This window comes from Dendrobates tinctorius, unplaced genomic scaffold (assembly GCF_039654945.1).
Source record: "Dendrobates tinctorius isolate UK_male_01 unplaced genomic scaffold, ASM3965494v1 ptg000035l, whole genome shotgun sequence".
NCBI lineage: Eukaryota > Metazoa > Chordata > Amphibia > Anura > Dendrobatidae > Dendrobates > Dendrobates tinctorius.
This window is the reverse complement of record NW_027361703.1, coordinates 59,553,256-59,572,535: the sequence shown is the minus strand read 5'-3', so window position 1 is coordinate 59,572,535 and position 19,280 is coordinate 59,553,256.

Sequence of the window (19,280 nt, the reverse complement as noted above, 5' to 3'; positions counted from 1 at the left end):
TCGATTTTGTACCATCACTTCTGTCCAGGCCTAGTTCATGAGTTTTATTTTATTTTTTTTTAATTCTGTGGAAGCATGGTTGAAAAGCAATGTCTGACTTTCATTTGTTCATTTTCATAGTTTTTTGATTTATTATTACTTTTGTGAGATTCAAGTTATTTCTGTGACCACTGTGGGTTTTTCTGTCATTAAACGAGGGATACCAACAATTTTAACCACATGTGTAAATGACAAGAATAGTTATGCTGATGATGGAGTCGACTCATCAGCACTAACCATCTTAGTGTTAGGAGTGGCGGAAGACACTAAATAAAAAATAAATAAAGTGCCTTCGCCACTCGGGGTCCACCGTGTGGTGGATGGAAAAACCGCTGCTAAAAGAGGCTGAACACTATGGCGGTAATGTGCACAGGGTTTGACTGCACCCAAAGTGCACTAACGCAAACTCTGTTATACTCACAGAGCTGCAGGCATACAGCATAAACTAAACACTGAGTCTGTTCAGGGTCACAGACTCTCAGCGATACAGACACGGTATTAAAGGTCACAGGAGTAGCCTTAAACAACAGGACTACTCCTTCTAGACCTACCATAAAGTAAGGCGCGTGGCATCGCAACTGCGAACGCTCGGCAGAACTGCAACCGCAGCGCAGCGTGAACTGAGCCGCAGAGAAGGCACCGCTATGTCGCAAGCTGCTAAGGTAGATGGTGCATAAGTGCGCTGGCGCTAGCGCTGCTACTGGCCGATAACCAAACACTCACACAGACGTATTATCAGAGGGAAGGGGTTTCTTAATAAGTCAGTCACCAGTCCAAGCATCCATCCAGATTTTTATGTATTTTAGGTAATAGGTACTGTACATAGTAGACACCGCCGGCTCATGAACCTGGAGTGCCAAGGCTAACTCCTTGGTAATGACATCATTCTGCACTGCAGTGTACAAGATCTTCAATAAATGACCAGTAAAGGACAAAAGGAGGTTATATGTTAGACGTTTGTAGCAAGTTTTGTTATGAAGCTGTCTAAAGGCCTCCTTCTCATAGAGGACAATAGGACAAATCACCACTTTACCCGATTTGTCTGCTGGCTTTAGTACCACATCCGGAAGTGCCCGCAGGACGTCCAACCTAGCACGTTCCTTTTCGCGCCTTATTTTCACAAGTGCCATTATGTGGTACTCCTCCCCTCCCTGTATCTATTTTTTCCAATAAATATTTTTGCATACTATATGACTTTCATTTTTTTGTTTGAGATCGTTTGTTTTCTTCTGTGCCCTGTATCACCGCTGACTGCACCCCCTCCTCCTGTATCACTCCCTGACTGCACCACCTCCCCCTGTATTACCCTGACTGTGCCACCTCCCTCTGTATCACCCCTGACTGAGCAACCTCCCCCTGTATCACCTTGATTGTGCCACCTCTCCCTGTATCACCACTGACTGTGCCACCTCCCCCTGTATCACCTCTGACTGTGCCACCTCCTCCTGTATCACCATGATTGCACCACCTCACCCTGTATCACCCCTGACTGTGCCATCTCCCCCTGTTTCACCCTGATTGTGCCACCTCACCCGTGTCACCCTGACTGCGCCACCTCCCCCTGTATCACTCTGACTGACTGTGTTCCCTCCCCCTGTATCACCCCTGATTGCACCCCCTCCCCCATGTCACACCTGCTGAACTCCCTTGCTCCAGAATCACCCTGGCTGAGCCCCTTTACACCTGTATCACCCCTGACTGTGCCACCTCACCCCTATCACCCAGACTGCACCACCTTCCCCTGTATCACCCCTGATTGCACCCCCTCCCCCATATCACACCTGCTGAACTCCCTTGCTTCAGAATCACCCTGGCTGAGCCCCTTTCACCCTGTATCACCCCTGACTGCACCCTCTCCTCCTGTATCATCCCTGACTGCACTACCTCCCCCTGTATCACCCTCACTGACTGTGTCCTCTTCCCCTGTATCACCTGTGTCAGTGCCACCTCCCTCTGTATCACCCCTTGCGGTGCCACCTCCCTCTGTATCACGTTGACTGCGCTACTTCCCCCTGTATCACCCTGACTGACTGTGTCCCCTTCCCCTGTATCACCCGTGTCAGTGCCACCTCCCTCTGTATCACCTTGATTGCGCCACCTTTTCCTGTATCACCCCTGATTCACTGTGTCCCCTCCCCCTGTATCACCCCTGGCAGTGCCACCTCCCTCTGTATCACCCTGACTACGCCACCTCCCCCTGTATCACCCTGGCTGCGCCACCTCCCCCTGTATCACACCTGACTGACTGTGTCCCCTCCCCCTGTATCACCCCTGGCAGTGCCACCTCCCTCTGTATCACCCTGACTGAGCCCCTCTCGCCCTATATTACCCCTGACTGACTGCAACACTTCCTCCTGTATTGTGCCTGAATAACTGTGTTCCCTTCCTCCTGTATCACCCCTGATTGAACCCCTCTCCCCATTTATCACCCCTAACTATTTATCCAATGTCATACATAAGTGATCTAGGACCCCCACAACTAGAAGAGGGGGCATTCACATAATGTATTTGCTGCAGAAATAAAACAGCAAATTAACAACGGAAATATCCACACAGACATTGTGCAGATATTGCTGCGTTTACTAATATGTAATGTGGCACCTTTACCACTGACCTGATTCTCTGTATTGCAAAGGAAGAAAACAGTGGTGAATATGTTAAATCTGCATTGGTTAATTTCCGCTGTGGATTTTCTCAAAGTATAGATGAGATGTCATAAAATCCCCTCCACTACACTGGTGCTATAACACATTGGCTTAGTGGTTAATAAACACCAGGGAACATTTATCATTGAGTTTGAACCAAAATGTGGGCGCTAACCCCTGCTATATCATTAAGACGTGTACTACCTTTTGTTATACCCTAATATTAGCGTGTTATATTGCACAATTGGTGGTCTGGTATTTATTTCTATGTAGCTACATAGTGGGCCCCAAGAATGATTTTCTCTGATGGGCCCAAGGTGCTCGAGTCCGACGCTGGCTGTATCAGTGTCAAAATGGTGCTAAAACATGTCCACTATTGAAATGCAGCGGGACATGTGATTTCAGCAGCTAAAGACACAAGCTGTTGTGTCAGGACATTGTGGGTGTTTCCTGCACACTGTTTGGCTACCCGCAATGTGCACACATAACGTTAGGAAAAAAAATGCCTGCTGTGCTGTGCTTACAAGAACACCGTGCCTCTGAGCTCTGCAACCCCCTCCCCTCATCATACATGTGCCAAACGCTCATGATACACCGCCATTACCGTTGCTAAAGTGCAGGAAATATTTTTGTGGCAATGCAAATATTTTCCCGCACTTTTACTGAATGATACCGATTTTTAACCGATTTTTTGCAATTTTGCTCAGATTTCCGATCACGGATCTGAATGGGCTATATTCGTGATCAATTTATGTTTGGCGAACATTCGCCGATCAAATTCGCTCATCTCTAGTAAGAATGTACAGTATATTACAAGTAGAACTATTATAACATGTAGCCTAGCCAGTCTCCAGACCTGAACCCAGTAGGAAATCTTTGGAGGGAGATGAAATTCAATGTTGCCCAGCGACAGCCTCGAAACATGAAAGATCTGGAGAAGATCTGTATGGAGGAGAGGGCCAAATCCCTGATGCAACATGTGCAAACTTGGACAAGAACTGCAGGAAACACCTGACCTCTGTAATTGCAAACAAAGGTTTCTGTACCAAATATTAAGTTCTGTTTTTCTATTGTATCATCACTTCATGGATAATGTTTGGGTGAAGCCATGTATTGTCAAACTACTGTGTTTTCTCTTTTTAAATCATAATGACAAACCAAAACATCCAAATGGCCCTGATCAAAAGTTAACATACCCTTGTGATTTTGGCCTGATAACATGCACAGAAGTTTACATAATTGGGTTTGAATGGCTTCTAAAGGTAAAATCCTCACCTGTGACCTGTTTGCTTGTGTGTGTGCATAAAATCTGAGTGAGTTTCTGGGATCCACACAGACTCTTACATATTTTATCCAGCCACTGATGTTTCTGGATTATGAGTCATGGCAGCAGAAAAAAGGCAGTGATGTTTACCTGCCCAGGCCTCCAGACAATTGCACTCTCAGGGCACAGCAGGCCCATGTAGTTAAGATGGTAGTAACACAGGTGCAAAAATACTGATGAGACAGCCACTCACCACCTACCAAACCATGGAGGGGATGGATGCTTAGTATGTGACTGCACAATGAGGACTTGTATGTGGCGCTGCTCACACAATGGTAATGCACAGCATCCAGGTTAACAGCCTATTAGTGACGCCCTTCTATTAGATCAGGCGGGCTGCCCAGTGCTATCAGAATGTATCTTATGTGAACAGGCACCACAGTCTACAAGACAAAATGGGCCCAACTGCATCCTGATATTAAAGTGCAAAAAAATACATATAAAAATATGTGAAGTAATAGTCACGGGCTTGCATACTTTGGCCAAAATATCGACTAATACCTCACATATTTTATATATATATATATAATCCACACACATACATGTACAGTATATATATCACAGTCCTTTATTACTTATATTTCTGTCTCTTATTACACAGTGCCTTCTCTTGTTATGAACAGCACCATCCCTTACATATTGGGTTATATAGAGTCCTGTCTTTATTACATAGTATCCTCTCTTGTTAGATATATAATGCAATGACGGCTGATGGAGCATGGGAAAGCTTCTTTTCTAATGGACTAGCTGATGGACTTGTCATCTGTTCACCGGCTGCTCCATCAGCAGTCATTTTATATTTAACAAGAGAGGGGACTATGTAATAAAAGAGGGTGCTGTGAATAACAAAAATAATAAGAATACACTATGTAGGAGACAGTGCTGTACATTACAGCAGAGCAAAACGTTACCAAAAAATTAATGTGTTTTCTGCAGCATCCTTCCTGCCAACACATTAAGATATGCAGCAGAATTTTCTCCTGCAAATCCTGAATGTTTGCACATAGCCTTAGTCCCTGTCCTGTGTCCCTTCCATTCATTAGAAGCCCTTGCTAGCATCATAATGATTTTGGGGGTGGCAGAAGATGCCATCAGGTACTGAGCATCCTCCGTCACCTCCCAATTCATTACAAGTCCCTGCACCTTATCGCCTCCTCTCCCACTTCCCAATAAATTATAAGTCCCGATAACATCACAATGAATTGTGAGATGGAGGAGGACTCTATCAGGAGTTTAGCACCCTCCTCCACCACCCAATTAATTTCACATCCATATCTAATGTCCTCCTCCTCCTCCTTCTGTTCATAAGTCCATTATAAGTTCCTCTTACTCCCATACCAATCCCCCACATCCCTCATTGTCCTCTCAACCACATCCATCATTGTCCTCTCCACCACCCCCATTATTGCCCTCTCCACCACCCCATAGTTCTACCCACCACCTCCATCATTGCCCTCTCTACCACCCCAATCATTGCTCTCCCCACCACCCCATCATTGCCCTCTCTACCACCCCCATCATTGCCCTCTCCATCACCCCATCATTGCCCTTTCCACCACCTCCATCATTGCCTTCTCCACCACCACCTCCATCATTACCCTTTACACATCTCCATCATCGCTTTCTCCCCACCACCTCCATCATTGCCTTCTTCCCCACCACTTCCATCATTGCCTTCTCCCCCACCACCTCCATCATTGACTTCTCCCCATCATTGCCACTTCTCCCCCATCATTGCCCTTCCCACCACCTCCATCATTGCCTTCTCCCCACCACCTCCATCATCGCCTTCTCACTCACCACCTCCATCATTTCCTTCCCCCACCACCCCATCATTACCTTCTCCCCATCATCCCATCATTGTCCTTTCCACCAGCTCCATTATTGCCTTCTCCACCACCACCTCCATCATTGCACTTTCCAAATCTCCATCATTGTTTTCTCCCCCACCACCTCCATCATTGCCCTCTCCACCACCCCAATCATTGTTCTCCCCCACCTCCATCATTGCCCTCTCCAATGCCCTAATCATTGTTATCCCCCACCACCCCCATTATTGCCCTCTCCACCACCCCCATCATTGTCCTTTCCACCACCTCCATCATTGCCTTCTCCCCACCACCTCCATCATTGCCTTCTCCCCATCACCCCCATCATTGTCCTTTCCACATCTTCATCATTGCCCTCTTCAACACCCCAATCATTGTTCTCCTCCACTACTCCCATAATTGTCCTCCCCCTCCCCAATTATTGTTCTCCCCCACCACTGCATCATTAGCCTTTCCACTACTTCCATCATTGCCTTCTCCCCAACCACCCCCATAATTGCCCTTTCCACCACCTCCATTAATGCTTTCTCCCACACCACCCCATCATTGCCCTCTCCACCACCTACACACACATACCACCACTCACCTCTCTGCACACTCCCCTGCAGCCACACACACATACACAGCACCACTCACCTCTCCGCATGTTCCACACAGCTGCACATACACACACCTCTCTATATGTTCCCCCGCAGCCACACACACACTACACCTCTCAACACATTCACCCGCAGCCACACACACACACACCACTCCGCAAGTTTCCACAGCATCACCATCGCCATCAGCTTTCTCTCTGACACAGAAGCGTGCTGAATGCTGATGCCATCCAGCTGCATTTCTTGGTCAGACAGGAAGCGGGGGCAGAAAGTAGGATGGCTCCCTGCCCGCCTCACATGAGAGCAATCTGGCCAGGGGCCCCCCAGAGCCTCAGGGTTAGAGAATCAGGCCTCATTATTAGTCGCCCTGCATGGGCCCCCTCCACCTCTAGGCCCTGGTGCAGCCGCACAGGCTACACATTCTGTATGGCCACCCCCTACTTTCTGTCTAGTGTTTCTTTTGTTAAAGGTGTTTTTTTCTTTTGCACCAATTTTTTATTTTAAGCTATGCCTAATTTGAAATTTATTTTCTACTTTTTCATCTGTTTTTTTTCTGTTTGCTATTATGGGTATGGTTTTTGTAGCCAAGGCACTTGTAGCCAATTCATTATGCACAACATTTTAAAAAGTTGCAAAATTTGTGCAAAAATTTACTTCAATCCCCCCTGGAGTAACTTTTTTGTACAGCACATATTTATGTGCAACATTTTAATAGCTCATAAGACTTTTTTCTCCAGAAAGGTGCAAAAAGAACATTATGTTGATTGAGGGTACAGCTTGTGTGTTTTTTCTTTTCCATTACTTGCTGACATACTATTTGTAGATATTGTATGTACGGTATACAGTATCTTGATAACCTTTGAGTCTGACGCATTTGTATCTTTCAATATTTTGAATACCTCTTTAAATTTTATGATGCCTTTTGATATTTTATATAAGCTTTTACATGTTTTTCTTAAATTGCTTGGGACAAAAGTCTGCAGTCCCTTTAATTGTAGACTGCCACATCTTTACTGTCACGCCTTCAGCATTAAGCTTCATTGTTGAGTTTGTTTGCAATACATATTATTTGCAAATTGCCAAAGACAAATAATTCCTAACTGAAGATTCCAGATGTAAAATATAACTTTTAATAATTACTTTTAATAAATATATAATATAAAAAATATGCACAATTAAAATCACAAATATTGTGATGACCTTATTTCTCAAGTTGCGCAAATTTGAGAATGGCAATTGATACAGTCAGCCTGTAATATGTGTCGCCTCTCGGGCTCTTCATACTCCACACAGCATTCAGTTATTTCAGAGCTGAAATGCTTTACATATGACCTATTCAGGTTCCTCATGAGCAAAACAGTAAAGGGTTAACAGTCTCTATTGTCAAGTAACGGAGACGGGCGATTGCCCTGATTGGCTGGCCTGGTCGTCTGTCAGATGTCACTCTGATTGGTGGAAAAAGTGTGGGAAGGTGAGCTATTTGTACCCCGCTCTCAGGTTTTCTCCTCGGTGTCTCTGAAGAGTCGAATTATTTGTCACCATGGACACGCTCACGACTGAAGTCCAGAGATGTGTGTCAGCTGTTGATGGCATGGATTGGCTTTGTTCCTGTCTAGAATCCATGAGTTCCCCTGTCCTTCCCGTTCCTACTACTGTCTCTGTGAAAGTGGAGCTCATAGTGGGGGAAGCTGTGACCGAGGACCTCTTGCCGCTAGACAGGCAATCCAGGATCAGGGAGAAGAGGAAGCGGCTCCAGGGTTATCTATTCAGCGAATCCATCCCCTGTCAGGGGACCTGCGGCTTCGGCACAGTGCGGAGGAAGATGTCCTATCGCGGTGGACCAGGACGAGAGGAGGCCTGTACTCTCGAGGGTTTATCGTCGGTCACAGGACCTACCATCTGTGGTTTCTCATCGGGTTCCGGCCTGAACACAGCGCCTAGCCTCAGCCCTGCAAGCGTTCCAGAGGTGAGGCCTGCGGAGCGGGCTAGCGGAGATCGGCCTGTGTCACCGACGTCTGCTCCGCTCGCTACTTTCTCACGTCACAGGGAGCCTGCTAATGAACCCCGACATCAGGATTGACATCACAGGCTGACGGCGCCAACAGTCAGTGCTGCAGCGGCCCAGGCTTAGGCTGTTCATGATGCCTCCTCCAGCGATGAAGACAGGGAATCCCTGAGACATCAGTCCCAGGACCATATGAGAGCACAAGATCGTGGCTTGTCCCCTCCTGCAGGAATTGGTGAGCTGTTTTCCTATGAGGGTCGGGGATCTGCTGTATTGGATGAAGAGAGGGTAGTTGAGTTTGTACAGAAAGTAGTTAGCCAGGTTTTGGCTACATCGGGAATATACCTAATGCCTCAGCTGCATCCTCCTAATGCACCAGGGTCACATGGCATAGCTGAATCTTTGCTGAAAGAAGCGATGCTTTGTAAGATGTCACCATTAGTTTTTCACTTGTCAGCTTCTGTTAAAGAGAAGATTTGGCAACAGGACTATATGGATATATTTACCTTGCTCCCAAATTATAAACCTGCTTCTGATAAAAAAGATGATAAGATGGATTCAGATTCGGACAAGAGAAAGGCTTTTAAATCTTTCCACAATTGGATACAGGCATTCTCTATTGATGCTTCCATGTTGGGTGAGAAAAAAACGAAATTTTGTTCTGGTTTGTTTCAACACCAGGATTTAATATTGGAAGCGTACCGCAATTTCGGCAGTAATGCTTGGTTGGCCTATGATGAAGCGTTCATGTCATGATCCTAGTGCAGGTTTTGACCTGCACGTCAGGGGTTAATGTCTTGAGCTCAGTGCAGGCTTTGACCTGCACACCTGGGGTTAATTATTGTGGCCTCTCTTTGGTTCAGGCAGAGCTTTTTATTGCCCTGAGATACTCCAATCCCTGTCAGTTATACTTTTGCCTTTGGCCGAGTGTTGTGACTCCTGTGTGCCTGTTCGTTGACTTATAGCTTGCTTATATGGTTCTGATCCGGTTCTGTCCCCCGTTGTGAGTTTGCCTGTTGATTCTGTACTGTATATCTGCTTCTCTCGTTTTTGACTTCTTTGCTACGTCTTGACTATCCGTTCTGTCTTGCCCTTTGGTGATTGTCGTGCTATCTCGTGCTTTGACCCCGGCCTGATCTGGTTTATTTCCCTGTCTATGCCTATTAGTAACTTTGTTCCGTAGTTACCATTCTAGGAGTTTTCCTGCAGCTCCTAACTCTTGGGAGTTTAGGCCATGCCCCCAGCAGTCACATGCTTCAGGTCCTGTGGGTCTGAAGCACGCATCTTCTCTGCTGCTGCCCGCTCCACAGGTATCTTTGAGCACAGGTTGTCTTACTCAGGACACGCGCACTGGCTCAGTGAGCAAGTGCAGTGCGGTGTTCCTGACAGATCACGTAAAAACTTGCTGTTCCTCCTACTGTGAGTAGGGGTGTTAAGGACATGGGGCTGTGGATCAACTTGATGCTGCCCCAGCATCATGTGACCCAGAGGCCTGCATCACAGCAGCCCTTCAAAAAAGGTGTGTGCTTCTCGTTTAATGATGCTGGGTGTAAATGGCCAAACACTTGTCTTTTTGCCACGAATGTTCCTATTGTGGCAGAATGCACTCAGCATCTAAATGTTTCAAGAAACAGACTGCCAATTCACAACTCCCCGATTCCCGGGAGGTTGTTCCAAAAGGGACAGAAGTCGGTGAGTCAGGACGCTATGCGTCCTTGGCTCGACAGCTACCCAGATTGGGAGAAGGCATGCCTGCTCATTAATGGATTTTCAAATGTTTTTTTCATGCCGGGTTTCCAAGGACCGGGTTGTTGTTCATTTGACAACTTGGTGTCGGTCCTCAGTCACGATTCTGTTGTTTTGGACTATATTCAGAAAGAGTTGTCTCTGGGTCACATTGAGTGCCCTTTTTGCTGTCTCCCATTTTTGGATTTTAGAGTTTCCCCATTGGGTGTGGTACCGAAGAAAAAGGCTGGAGCCTTCCGGATTATTCATCATTTTTCATACCCGCCTTGTTTCACACGTCGGTTTCGTACACTTCTTTTGACGTCGACGTCAACCTGTTACGTGCACATGGTCAAAATTCCTTGATGGCCAAGCAGACGTGAAATCTGCCTTTCGGATTTTTCCAGTTTCCCCGTCTGGTTTCAACTCACTGGGTTTTCAGTTCCAAGGTATGTTTTTCTTTGATAAGTGCCTACCGATGGGCTTTTCCTTATCCTGTTACTATTTTGAGGCATTTGCCACGTTCTTACAGTGGGTAACTGAGCAGTCCATAGCATCCGGCAGTATGTTGCATTACTTGGATGATTTTTTGTTTATTGGTGTTGCGGACTCCTTTGATTGCCATCGCTTAGTGTTGGGTTTTCGGGATATTGCCGATACTTTTGGTGTTCCCTTGGCTGCTGAGAAATCGGTGGGCCCTTGTCTTGTCATTGAATTTTTGGGCATAGTCATTGATTCCGAGCTCATGGAGTTTCGTCTTTCCGCTGAGAAAGTGGAGAAACTTATTGTTGGCATCCAGCGAGTGCTTACAGCTCAAAGGTCACCCTCAAAGTGTTGCAATCACTTTTAGGCAGCCTCAATTTTTCTTTGAGTATTATGCCGATCGGTCGGGTGTTTTGTAGGTGGTAATATGACAGTATGAAAGGTGTTTCATCCCCGTTCGTGCATATACATGAGTCTGCGGCGATACGCACGGATTTGTCGATTTGGCTTAATTTTTTGAGTCAGTTTTATGGCGTCTGCTGCTTACAAGACCCATTTGTTTTTTCAACCAATGTGGTATTGTTCTTAGATTTTGTGTCGGATGCGAGTTTTCACTTTCGGTTTCATCAGTGTTGGGTCATTAAGCGGTTCGCGACTCATTCATCCAGTATATCAGTAAGACATTGCTTGGTTTTAAACCGAATTTTTGTAGTCATAGTGTCGATGACTTTATGGGGGTCTGACTTGTCTAATAAGCGGATCATGTTGCTGTCAAGTAGACCTGGTTTTGTCGGAGCCATCAATATGATGTCATCTAAGAGTTCTGATGTAGCGGAGTTGCTAAGATATTTAGTTCTGTTATGTTTAACCTATAACATTTTGCTGAAGGCCTCTTTGTGGGATGAGCTACCTGTTTTGGCAAAAGATTTTTTCTCTCCTCAGGATTCGAAGGAGTCCGGCAGAGCCTCTCCGTGCAACGAACGTGAAGAGATCCCTTGCCCGGCACATCTTTGGTGTTTATACCAAAGTTAGCTGGTGACTACATTCGTAATTCTGTGGCTCCTGTAACATGGGCTGCGTACTCAGCCGCATGGCGTAAATGGTTGCAGTTTTTTACATTCGAACAGATACCTCCGCTGTTCGCCAGGGTTTTGGCGGTTTTACGATTCTTGGAAAGATAGGTGGCCAGGGGTTACGGCCATTCCAGCATTTACAAAATTGTATCAGGCATATCGCTTTTTCTTAAGTTAAACGGTGCTTCTTCTTTGTTGTCACGGTATCCTGTTAGAATCTTTAAAGGAGTCTGTGTAATTCTTTCAATTAAAGGACTTTAATTTAATTTAATTTAATAAACACTGACTCTGTTTATTTACAATATATTTATAGGAGTAGTAATGGATAGGTGTCTTACAGATGCCTCTCCATTACTAAGCCACATGCTTGAGGTCACCGGACAATACAAAGGTGATATCAACCCCACTTATATTACCCCACTTGCCACTGCTACAGGGACAGTGGGAAGAGTCGGAAAAAGCCAGAATTGGCGCATCTAATAGATGTGCCTTTTCTGGGTGGCTGCAGGCTGCTGTTTTTAGGCTGGGGGGCCAATATTAATGGCCCCTTGCCAGCCTGAGAATACCAGCCCCCAACTGTCTGGTTTAGTGAGGCTGGGTGTCAAAAATGTGGAGGCACATTGTTTTTTAAATTATTTATTAAAATAATTTAAAATACAGCATGGGGACCCCTCTATTCTTGATAACTCACTTTGCTAACGCTGACGGCTGAGGGATGCAGCCTCCAGCTGTCAGTTTTCCCTGGCTTGTTATCAAAAATACAGGGGAACTCACACAGATATTTTTTTTTAATTATTTATTTATTTACTCCCATTTACGCCGCCTGCTCTCACTGTTATTAGCGGCAGTACGCGCAGGCTGATGGAAACAGTAGTCCCATCAACCCATGCCAGTGATCGGAGGTAAACTTTTTACCTCTGATCACAGCTGTGGGCTCATGCTGTCATTTGACAGCATGGGAACCATGGCTGTTTGACCGGCAGTAGTCATTTTATCGCCGATTAGAAGCAGTGTTTTCCGTGCTGTAATGCAAGTGAATGGAGTCCGGGTTAGGGTCTAGGTACTGTTCTAGCACCCAAACCCAAACTTTTTTTTAACTGTCTGGCCAATTCAGCTGGACCCAAAAATAAAGGGGTCCGCCCATCTCTACATAGCACACATCATCCACACGAAGCATTAAGAAAGGACAGCATCACAAGAGGAAGGGAGACACGGGATCAAGACAGCGACATCCATCAGACCCAACTGCCCTTGTCTTGCAGGCCCGATTAGGGGCATGTATACAGCATATTAGAATGCTGCATATCAGGGCTGGAAAGTAGTGGCCTTATCTCATATGGGGCAAACTTGGTGACAGATGTCCTTTAACCAAGTTATTGTCTACACTTTTGATTTATATTGAAGTCTTCAAAATTTCAGAAGTGATCCACAATACCATATTAATTTCTTGCTCTAAAAACCCTTAAACTCTGCCTAAATACATTACATTTAAGCCCAATGTTTGTGCATTTGGCTCAACAGACCAAATGAGCAACTATTTTAATCTTTGCAAGATACATTGAAGTGTCAGAGGAAATGAATAATGTTATCACTCAGCTGTAATATGCAAAGGATCAAAAAACTCTTCTGTTTTGCATTCTAAATAGAAAGCATTCCCAGCTAGCAGCCCTCTAGGTAATTTTTATCTGGCTTCAGGTTTCCAGATTTAATTACGGGTACGATTTGCCGTGGCACAATAGTCGGATAAATAAGCATGCATATTATCAATGGCATTAACCTCTCAGCTATGCAGAGCTTTTGTGCCTGAAATAGAACTTTTACAATCTGTGCCCTGTTTTAAAGACCCAGTCATTAGGGGATGTATTTATAGCAGAAATTAGAGGTAGGTGGTTGAATTGAAGTCATGACTCATCAGCTCTTCATTAATAGAAGAGGATAATTTTGGCAATGCTTTACTTTCTCGGAAGCAAGTGGGGCTTTTCATACTCAGTGATGATTTTATGTGATATAAATAAGAGTGCTTTATAGGTAATTATTGCTTCTGATTTGTCACTTAGACATGTTATTAAAGATCAGAAGTGTATAGAAGGAAAATGTAAGGGTATACCTAGCAGGAAATGCCCTGCTGTAGCCCCGCACTTCAACTCTGACTGCGTGACAATAAAGTATAATTACCGTACTGTCACAATGGAAGCAATAAAAGCACACATGGCAGCGATAGCTCAATAGCTAACCCAATGGTTGTGCCTTATAGCTATTAGCAATCTCTCTGCAATGGCACAACATACTTCCATGATATATATTGTCTATAACATTGTCATTCTGTCATGTATTACCACAACATTCTTTCTAATATATTTTAGCAATATTAACTTGGATATGAATGATGACAATGGATCTAATAGCCAGCTGGCTTGCTTCAATAACGGAAGCTGCTTACAAATTGTTTTTCAATTTCATTTTTCAAAAATTTCACAGTGCAAATAAGAAAGATACTGAATATAGTGGAAAGTTGACCCACTCTATCTACCGTATTCCGAAAAAAAATCCTAACATCTGCACTCTGGAATATTTCAAAGCTGAAAAAGCAAGGTAATTTAGAGGAAAGTGTCCTACCATATTTATCATTAAAAAAAATAGCAACAGCCGCAAGGTGAAATATTGGGTGCAAGCCTATTGACCCTAACCTGAGAGCCACTATATCAAATATTTAAAAAATAAGCAGCTCATCAAAAACTTTGCACACAAAAAGTTTAGCTGTTCTCCACGGATTTGAGGGAGGTCAATCAAGTTCCCCACTTTTTGTACACTTTATTTAGAGGGCCACCTGCTTTCTTTCTATCTATTTATTTATGCATCACACAATTGATATGACAAAACAGAGAACTGAGACAAGCCATCCCTTTAGTTAATATATGTTAGTTGTAGAAAAAGACATTGACCGCACATCCAAAACTAATACATTGATATATTGCATTTAAGCAAAACTTTGCAAAACTAAGCACAATTCTGATCAGACTACATGAATCCCACTGCCTCATCATGGCGAACCTCTCATTGGGTTCATAAACTTAAAGGTTGGCACCATGCATAAGCCACCACCACGAAAATAGTGCTCCTGCAGAGCGAGCAACCTGGTGCCCCACAGCACCCATTCTGTGAAGCTGAGACCCCATGACACCAGATGACACCATCCCACAAGCACAGCACCAACACCAAGTAAGAGGAGCTAAAAAGCTCACCTTCCACATGTGAGCTGAAAGGAAAAAAATAGGCAGAGCCACTTGTGCTGCCTTCTGCTTATTAAAAATTCCTAATACCAAATGGGAGGAGTACTGGTCCAAATAAAACAACAAAAGAGGGGACAGACCATGCAATACGCCATAGCTATACAAACAGACATGGACTGCACATCCAAAACTTATACATTGATCTGTTGCTGTTAAGTGAAAATTTACAAAACTGAACACGAGGTTTTCCATTATACATTCTGATCATACTGTATGAAGCCCACTACCATGTTACGGTGAAGCTTTCAGTGGGTTCCCTTCCCTCTTTTTTTTTCTTGTGCCAGCACTCTTCCCATTTGATTATTTGACTCAGGTATTTTTAATTAGGAGAAGACTCCAAGAGTGGTTCCACTTATCTTTTGCTCTCGGCTCAAAGGCTGTGACCATGTGAAAGGTGAAGATATTTTTTTAGCTCCTATCACTTGATGTTGGCGCTGTATGGTGGTCATTGCTGTTGTGCCTGCAGGGTGGTGTGGCCTTGTAGTATGGGTGCTGTGGGACACAGATAACTCCACCTGCTGATGCACAGTTGCTTCGGTGGTAGTCTGCTCATTACACCACACCTTTTAAGTTAGGTACCCACTGAGAGGTTCACCATGTGAAGCTGGTAGTTGGCTTCATACTGTCTGATCAGAATGTTAAACTAAGAGCCTCATGTTCAGTTTTGTAAATTTTTGCATTGGTCAATGTGTGATTTTTGGTTGTACGGTCCATGTCTTTTTCTACAGTTATGCATATAGTTAAACCACTGTCATGAAAATCATGCTCATAATGGAGCTACTTTGTAGAATTCAGTAGAGAAATCCAGGTAAGGCTGGCAGGTCCCGGGGCGCTGGTTAGAATAAATCCGATGCTGCTCCTGCCGGGTGCCTCAGAGGAGGATGGGACCAATAAATGCAGGATAACCCGGTCACAAGGGAAACGCAAAGTCAAGGAGGAGGAGAGTAGTTAAAGTAGTTTCTGTCTTCATCAGGTGACATATACAGGATATGGAGGAGAGGGAGTATAAAAAGGGCCCACAGCCAATAGCAGAAAAGGTACAATCATTGGTACAAGAAAATGTTTTGACAGACTATGCATTAGATGTCAATTACAGATGTTCTGGCGATGTTTGTTCATCCTCGCATGCATACTGTAGTCTGTATTGTTCACCCAACATATTGCAGCCCGCAACCACATTCGGTCAAATATACAACGTAACGTAGTCTGTCAAAACATTTTCTTGTAGCACACAATAAAGACTTAAAGGCTCTAAAACTCACTGTTATTGATCAGATACCAGCAGATACCCCTGACAGCTATGCAGCTTTAATAAGAAGAGAGAGCTATTGGATTTTTAAACTCGGCACCTTAGCACCTGAGTGCTTAAATCTTATCATTGAAAAAGTCATTTAGCAATATTCCTCTTAGTATATTTTTAATATTTTCTGCAATTCTTTTATACCTTGTTTTATATATATACCCCCTTATTTTACATTAACAGTTCATACTATTGCTGTATTTGTGTTTTTATATCATGTCCGTGCAATTGTTTTCTCTCCCCCTTTTACCCTAAGGCCATGTGCACACGTTGTGGATTCTGCTGCGGATCCGCAGCATTTTTGGCCCTGCGGATCCGCAGCAGTTTCTGCTGTGGTGTACAGTACCACTATAGTCAATGGAAAATGAAAAACGCAGTGCACACGCTGTGGATTTTTCAGCGCAGTGCACACGCTGCGGATTTGCTGCGGTTTTAAATCCGCAACATGTCAATTCTTTGTGCGGAATCCGCAGCGGTTTGACACTTGCTCCATTACCAGGTGTCAAACCGCAGGGGAAAACCGCAGGCTAATATGCAGGTAAAACGCAGCTCTTTTGACCTGCGGATTCACCTGTGGATTTTTCAAAATCCGCAGCACAATCCGCAACGTGTGCACATGGCCTAATTGTGTTTTCAACCCAACCAATACCAAACCAATCAAGTGTTTCCAATGATTGCACCTTTTTTACTATTGGCTGTTGGCCCTTTTTATACTCCCTCTCCCCCATATCCTGTATACGCCACCTGGTGAAGACGGAGGTTATCCGTCGAAACGCGTTGTGAAATCTAATAAAAGAAGAAATCTTTTAACTACTCTCCTACTTTGTAGCATCCAGGCACAGCCTTGAAGGATATGTTTGATGTTTTATTGTCTTACTAATATGGGACATACTCAAGTTTTATTGTAAATAATTATGAAAAGCTAAATTTTAAGCTTAAGGAGCACAAATAGACAGGGCTTACCTTGCCTTATAGACTAATAAAAGGTAATGATCTGAGAATAAATGGGAGCCAGTTTCGTTGCAGACCGTAAACTTCATAGCATCATCAAATACAGGAGCAGCACATCCATGTAGTATAATAAGATAAGATGCTTCTTTATTTATGTATCCATAAAACACGCATGGACAATTGATGATTCACAGAGTAAGGGCAGAGACACACTGCCATATTTCTCGTGCTAGAATCTCATTGTAAACCTCGCACTGGCTGTCGGCTCTTCTGACCTGAGCTTAACAGCTGCATAGTAATCCATCATGCTGTCATGCTCAGGTCAGGAGAGGTGCCGGCCAGTCCGTGCAGTGCGATGCGATTATCACACGAGAAATACGGCAGTGTGACTCTAGCCCAATAACGACTGAAGCTATTATGGAGAGTACTGCCCTTCACCATAGTCTGAACCATGGGGGCTGTGGGAATGCATTTAAAAGCAAAACAAACAATCGCAAGTAGATATGTAACAAATAGCGAGTAACATATGTGGCACCAATCTTCACAAACTCTCAAATGAATGTATGAATGCCAAATCATGTCTAAAATGTACCTCATTAGGTCGTCGGGTCTGAAGTCTCAATATCCAATAAGTTTTCTTTAGGGTAGGTGCAAATGGCTGGAGATTTTCTCATCAGAGGGAATCGTTTTGATTATGCAAATTACACTGATCAAACTTTGATCATAGATTGATCAGTGTGTCAGCATTGTATGATCCAATTCTCTCAGATGAGAGACTTGGAGCACACTGTGAGAAGATGGGGAACAAATATTCTCCATCTTTTCCATTGTCTTAGTGCTCAAAAATCTGACAGCACTCAGATGTCAACTGAGTGCCGTCAGATGAGAATATTATGTATTTTTTTTATTAATGCTAGATAGATGTTTTCTAGTGATGAGCAAGTATACTCGTTGCTTGAGTTTTCTCAAGCATGCTCGGGTGGTCTCCAAGTATTTTGGCGTGCTCGGACATTTAGTTTTTGTTGATGCAGCTGCATGATTTGCGGCTGCTAGACAGCCTGAATACATGTGGGGATTGCCTGGAAAACCCGAGCAATAAGTACACTCGCTCATCACTAATGTTTTCCAATTTTTGTCTTATTATGTGTATAGTACAGCACATATGTCTAATCTCACAGGTATTACCGTACATTGTATGCAATATACAGTTGTGGCCAAAAGTATTGACTCCCCTGTAATTCTGTCAGATAATACTCAGTTACTTCCTGAAAATGATTGCAAACACAAATTCATTGGTATTATCTTCATTTAATTTGTCTTAAATGAAAAAACACAAAAGAGAATGAAGCAAAAACCAAAACATTGATTACATCACACAAAACTCCAAAAATGGGCCAGACAAAAGTATTGGCACCCTCAGCCTAATACTTGGTTGCACAACCTTTAGCCAAAATAACTGCGACCAACCGCTTCCGGTAACCATCAATGAGTTTCTTACAATGCTTTGCTGGAATTTTAGACCATTCTTCTTTGGCAAACTGCTCCAGGTCCCTGATATTTGAAGAGTGCCTTCTCCAAACTGCCATTTTTAAATCTCTCCACAGGTGTTCTATGGGATTCAGGTCGGGACTCATTGCTGGCCACCTTAGAAGTCTCCAGTGCTTTCTCTCAAACCATTTTCTAGTGCCTTTTGAAGTGTGTTTTGGATCATTGTACTGCTGGAAGACTCATGACCTCTGAGGGAGACCCAGCTTTCTCACACTGGGCTCTACATTATGCTGCAAAATTTGTTGGTAGTCTTCAGACTTCATAATGCCATGCACATGATCAAGCAGTCCAGTGCAAGAGGCAGCAAAGCAACCCCAAAACATCAGGGAATCTCCTCCATGTTTGACTGTAGGGACCGTGTTCTTTTCTTTGAATGCCTCTTTTTTTCTCCTGTAAACTCTATGTTGATACCTTTGCCCAAAAAGCTCTACTTTTGTCTCATCTGACCAGAGAACATTCTTCCAAAATG